The sequence below is a fragment of the Mustela lutreola genome, chromosome 9 (assembly GCF_030435805.1).
Source record: "Mustela lutreola isolate mMusLut2 chromosome 9, mMusLut2.pri, whole genome shotgun sequence".
NCBI lineage: Eukaryota > Metazoa > Chordata > Mammalia > Carnivora > Mustelidae > Mustela > Mustela lutreola.
This window is the reverse complement of record NC_081298.1, coordinates 80724591-80731026: the sequence shown is the minus strand read 5'-3', so window position 1 is coordinate 80731026 and position 6436 is coordinate 80724591. Positions and strand designations below refer to the sequence as shown.

The 6436-nt window shown below is 34.9% G+C and overlaps 1 pseudogene; it reads right to left on the bottom strand.

Moving 5' to 3' along the window:
• Nucleotides 1-292: 292 nt before the first annotated feature.
• On the bottom strand, nucleotides 293-4353 carry LOC131808381 (peroxisome biogenesis factor 2-like; annotated as a pseudogene).
• Between the last annotated feature and the right edge of the window lie 2083 nt (nucleotides 4354-6436).

Sequence of the window (6436 nt, the reverse complement as noted above, 5' to 3'; positions counted from 1 at the left end):
GTAGTCGGACAAAAGCTGTCCATTATTCTCAACATTAAAAATTGAATGCAAAAAAAAATTAAAAAATTTTAAAACTTTGAATGCAATGATTTAAAGAAAAGTAACACATTATTTGCATAATATGTACAGAGTCATGCGGTTTCTAGTGATTAGAATTTTGTCATACCTGCAAAGGAAAAGAAGACAACAGTGGCTGAGAAACACATCCCCTCATAAAAGATACCTAAACAGTATGCTTAGGATAACTAATATTAAGGATTTGAACATAATATAGTTTTCCTCAGAGGAAACAATCTTAGTTTCTAAAGAGCATTCACTTCTGACATCTCAATTTCTGATTTCAGTGGCTGCACACTGTGTACCTCTGTGCCACACTTAGGACAAGTAAAGTACACGTCAAATAAGAAACTACTGTTAACAAAGTAGTTAACAGAAGATGTGCTCACATCTTATGGTGTGAGGCATGGTTGGGCCACTCTCCACACTGTTTGCCACTGGCTGGCTGATAATGTATTGTCACTACTAGGAGCACCAGTAAGAGGAATACACCATGAAGACAACTTAGCTTTCAATTTCTGGATATTAATAAGTGGTAAGAGAAAACTCAGAAACTCAGCAAAACCATGCCAGAGAAGTTCCCTATTCATATGCTCAAAGCCAACTTCACGTACGTTTGGGGGCTTGCAAAATACAGAATGAATGCATAGGAGACATTCTGTAAAAGTTGCAAACTTGCCCCTCTGAAGGAAAATCAGGAAATTAATCAGCCCACATAATTTAAAAAGTCCAACCATGATATTCGCACACTGCCTGGCTTTCCCAAATGATGCCAAAAGACAGTTTCGAAGCAGGTCATAGCAGCGCTCTTCCAGCCACGTCCTGCCAATTGTACACACAGCATACCACAGCTTCTGATTTTTACTGGCTGGTACCTCAGCTTTGGGGAAAAATCGTTTTTATACTGAATATTCAAAATGGTTTGTCCCACAGTGGCATTTTGAGAATAGATGGTGAATTGCCACAAGAAAAGCCACAGCAATGCTTTTACCTCTGGCTCAAAGTGGGCTAACAGTCCTGGCTTAAATCCATGAAAGCACTGAGGAAACTGGGACCAAACTAGCTGCTCCAGGGGCTTGTTCAGCTCTAGTGCATCCAACTGACTTATTCTTAGCACTCTGTTTGTCCTTTTCATGTTCTCTTCTCTGGAAGCCAGGTCTTCTTAGAAGTCTCTTATTCACAGGCAATTAAGAAGGGAGAGGTCTTAGGAGTCTGCAAAACACCCCTGTTCCACCCCTGTTCTCTGAGACATTCTCTGGGAAGCTTGGATTCTCCTAGCAGAACCTGGATTACACCAAAACTACCTTTTATAATTTGGTGCATAACTTTCCAATCTTTTCTATGTGCATGTGTCTTTATGTGTATAATTCTATAGAGAAAGGATGATACCTAAATGGTCTTTTGTTCATTCACTGCTTTACCAAGAAATATGCCATGCACATTTTGCTTCTCAAGGTCATTTTGAATAATACATTATAAAATATCAACAGTATAAGTGGGTATATAATGAAAAGGAAACTGTTTCCAACTTTAGACACCTTATATTATTCAAATTAAAATTATTTCTAGAAACAACAAAAACCTTATACAAAAAATAGCATATAGATTTACTTCACTGTTTTGATGTTTGTAAGCTATACTAGTAAATGAATGCATCATAATTTATGTAAGCACAAAGTACGAGAAAGCATAATCATATTGGATACTTGAGTTGTGTTGAGTGTTTTGTAATTATAATTAATATCTGTCATATATTTATTCACATATATTCATATACATACATATATTCTTAGAAGACTGTTGTTTAAAAAATACATGCATTTCATATTATAATGGATATTACCAAATTATCTTCAAATGAGGTCTTAATAATCGGTTTCTACCAAGAGGGAATGGGAAAGTTTACGTACAATCACATCTTGGCCAACATAATCTACTACCAAAGTTTTAAACTTTGTCAGTCTCTTGGATATAAGAGAAAATATCCCATTATCTTTTTTTTTAAGGTTTTTATTTATTTATTTGACAGACAGAGATCACAAGTAGGCAGAGAGGCAGGTAGAGAGAGAGGAAAGGAAGCAGGCTTCCTGCTGAGCAGAAAGCCCAATGTGGGGCTCCATCCCAGGACCCTGGGATCATGAACTGAGCCGAAGGCAGAGGTTTTAACCCACTGAGCCACCCAGGTGTCCTGAAGTATCTCATTATCTTAATAAGCATTATTTTAATTATAAATGAAGTTGAAGTTTATTAATGAGATTTATGTTTGTAAGACTATTATATCCCTGTTTGAATGAATTATATTTTCTTATTTTTTACACATTTTTTTCTTCTGAGTAATTAATCTTTGAGTGCTGTGTAAGAGCCCTTTACATATTACAAAAGTATGTAATTTGTTACATGGCTGTTTTCATAGATTGTATTCATGCCCCCAGTTCTTCACACTTTATCCATGCCCTTCATCCTATAATTCAGTCATTCCTATATTAACCTCCTCATTCTGAGACTTTATGACTTGTTTTGGCTTATAGTAAGTAGTAGAAGTTACAATATACCAATTAAGAGTCTTGGCCTCAAAAGGACTCCATGTTTCTATTGTTTTATTGTACTTTGTCATTGCCACAAACCCACTGGAAAGGAATATCGGGTGAAACAGGACCAATGAACTCATTTGCCTCAGATGAGGTCCGTCTAAATAATCCTAGAACCAGGCAACACAACTGAGATTACTCCATCATCATGACTCAGTAGCCATAATAAATGATTGTGGTTTTAAGCCTTTAAATTTCAGGGTAGTTTGTTATGCAGCAATAGGAAATGGAAATCCTTCAGTGCTGTGTCTCCCTTTTGTTTCCTTTTCTCCCTCCTTCCCTCCTTCATTCCTCTTTTTTTCTTTCCTTTCTATTGTGCTTTCCTATATTTATTTGTGGCAGTTTTAACACCCTGTAATTATTATTCATTTTCTAATTTTTTAGCTTACCTTATATTTTTATTGACATTTTTATTGGAAATCACATTAAATTTATTCATCAATGTAGATAAAACATTTAACACTTTTCTGTTCTAATAAATATCGATTTATATTATCATTTAACTACAAATAATACTTTATTATATAGATCATTTTCATTCCTTCATACTTATAAGCTATGCCTTGTTGAATATCTTTCCTATGTTTTTCACACTCGTCCAATTATTACTTCAGCACAAATCTTTGAAAGTGGAACTGGTGGGTACATATATTTTAAGGCCTTTGTATGTATTAAAACTATTCCCAGAAAATGTTGTATAATGTTGTAGTCACACTAACAATTTATAATACTGCATATTCTCAACATCCCCAGAACACTCTGAATAATAACAATATTTTATATATTTGTCCATAACGATAAGAAAGTAACAACAGAGGTGGGTAGTTTAAATTCACGGTGTGACATGCACTTAGAGTCTAGAAAGAAAAAAGTTGTGTCATATGTGATTAACTATACTCCAGGGAATGTGTGCTTTTCTGAACTTTCATGTAATTACTATGAATGTTACTACTTTAGGAAGTGTCTGTGATCTCCATGGTAAGAGCACATTAACGGTCATAACTGTTTTGCTCTCCAAACCCCCACGCCATCCCATTTTGTCTTCCAGAAGACACACTTTCCTTTCACATCTCATCCCTTCTTCTTCATGTTTGGCAGAATCTTAAATAGGATAAACTCCACACTTTTAAAGTTTTTTATAAACTTTAATTTGGTTTTAAACGCCACTGAAGGTTTGTTTCCAGCACACCCACAATATGAAAGTTTAAAAGTGCATGAAAATATTAAAAACTTGATAGTTTCAAGGCAAGAAAAAAGTAATTCCAAAAATATGACGAGAATCTATACCACTTTAAAAACTAGGACATTTCTTTTTCAATGATCAAAATTCTCTTTGCTCCTTCCTCTCTTAAGCCCTGAGGAACAAGAACATATGATCTTAAAAATTTCCAACATTTCACTTAAGGCCTGACTTCCATTAAAATTTTCGTCACCTTATTAAGAGGAAAGATGTACATTTGCGGTATTATGTTATTCTTTAATCTGAAAAACTATGCAAACTGTGTACCTTTCAAACTAGTAAAGGTTAGTGAATACCAGATACATTCTGGGGCTCTATCCCATTTAGGATTTATAGTAAAATGACTTTCAACATTATGCGCAGAAGTCTAGCAATGATATTGTAAGAATAGAATGTATCAGATTCAGGACTAGTCGGAAAAATAAGCACTTGTTAGATAACAGGTGTGCTTTCCTGACCTTCCACCATCTCCTCTTTTACCATGAAAGAACCAATTACCTAGAACTCAGGGTGACTCAATTACTCTTCATAACAGTTACCAATTTATGGATGAATAATAATTCTAAGCCTAAATTCACGGCAGTTTCTTAATTTGGTCCACATAGCCCTTATTATGATTGAGTAAAAGAAACCCCCTTTTTCTTCCAGTGAATATAAACACAAAATCATGTTGCCCACAAATTAGCAGTGGTCATCTTGCTACTTTGAGAGAAGTACCCCCCAGGACAAAGCCAGCACTCCTCAGAGGAAAGAACAGAGAAATGGGGACTCGGCTGTGCAAACATGCTGGCTAATTGAAATTAAATTAAAAAAAAAAACTTTTTTAGGGGTGCCTGGGTGACTCAGTGGGTTGGGCTGCTGCCTTCGGCTCAGGTCATGATCTCAGGGTCCTGGGATCGAGTCCCGCATCGGGCTCTCTGCTCAGCAGGGAGCCTGCTTCCTCCTCTCTCTCTCTCTGCCTGCCTCTCTGCCTACTTGTGATCTCTCTCTGTCAAATAAATAAATAAAATCTTTAAATAAATAAATAAATAAATAAAAATTAAAAGAGACTTTTTTAAAAGAAGCTAAATCTGATGTTTTATCTCTGGATGGTTCAGTAATATGAGCCAATAAAATAACTACTGTTTATGCCACCATGAATAGAATGTTTTGGTTATTTATAATATAAAGAGTCATATTTATGTAGAATATTCCTCAGAAGGATAGTGAATCAAATTCTTGATACTTGGTACAACCAAGGAAGTTCATCTGGTGTCACGGATGCAGGAAAGATTCTAATATATTGTGATAAAAGATGACAGTCACTCACTCTAGAGGAAAATATGTTTCCTAAAGCTCTTGGTTGATGGGTTATTCATGCTCTAACTCAAAACACAGTGGGTGAAGCAAATTTTCTAATCTCTGTGCTTGATATTATATTTGCTGAATAAACACCTTTTTATCTTTTACTTTGAAGGTTTTAAAAACATTGCTGAGTATTCGGGTTGCAGTTATCCTGTCAAATAAAATATTTCAATGAGTTATGAATGACTTTAAAGAAAGATCCCTTCATAACAAAAAAACAATTGGAAACATTTTCACCATACTAATGGCTAGGATAAAGACAAAATGTCAGCTAGTATCCAAGTAGGGAACAAATATTTCATGAATTACATTCTGTTTATACTTCAAACACAAATTTAAATTGTTTATTTAGCTAACAGGCTCAGCCTTGATTACATGTCATTAGTGTCCATTATAATTTCAACTATGCTTGAATTTTATAAGCCTGCTAGAAAATTATATTCTTATATTTCAGAAATGGAAATAAAACTAATGTGGTATTTTGGCTATTAATACCTATAATCAGGTTAATCATTGCTTGAAGGATATAAATTTTTAATTTTCTACAAATAAAACAAAAATTAAAAGCAATTCTTCAAATCACCAATCAGTTCTCAACTTGGCATCACTATTAGCCAGCTCCACACCAACTGACTACAGCTTTCCTAAAACATAATTATAATTTTCCTTTCCTATCTATAAAGTGTCGGCCTTGACTACTATAGGATCGATGCATTCACTTCAGAATTTACTTCCTTCTTCAATGTTTGAAGCACTTTATGGCACTTAAGTGAACACCTACATCCATTTATTTCTACAATCATTTCCTAGTTAAACATTAATAGAACTATATTGATGTCTTATTCATACCATTTGTTGTAAAATATGCAAAAAGGTTTATTTAGGAGTGAATAGAAAAGGGATACTAAAAGATTTACATGGTCAGAAAGTCCACATAGAAGCCCAGTCTAAACAGAATTTAACTTTCGGATCAAGAGAATAAATGTGTTACACTTATAGGAGAAAAAAGATTCCTATTCATCAAAAGTGATTAATTTCATTCGCTGGAGACTTCAGAGAAGGTTCACATGATTTTCTTTATCCTGTCACACTGGTAGAAAATCTACATGATTACTGCTGCAGAGTCCGTGGCTTCACATAAAATGGTAAGTGGAGGCACCCGTCATTTGTATTGGGAATGGGACTGAGGCGAGCATGCCCCCTGCTC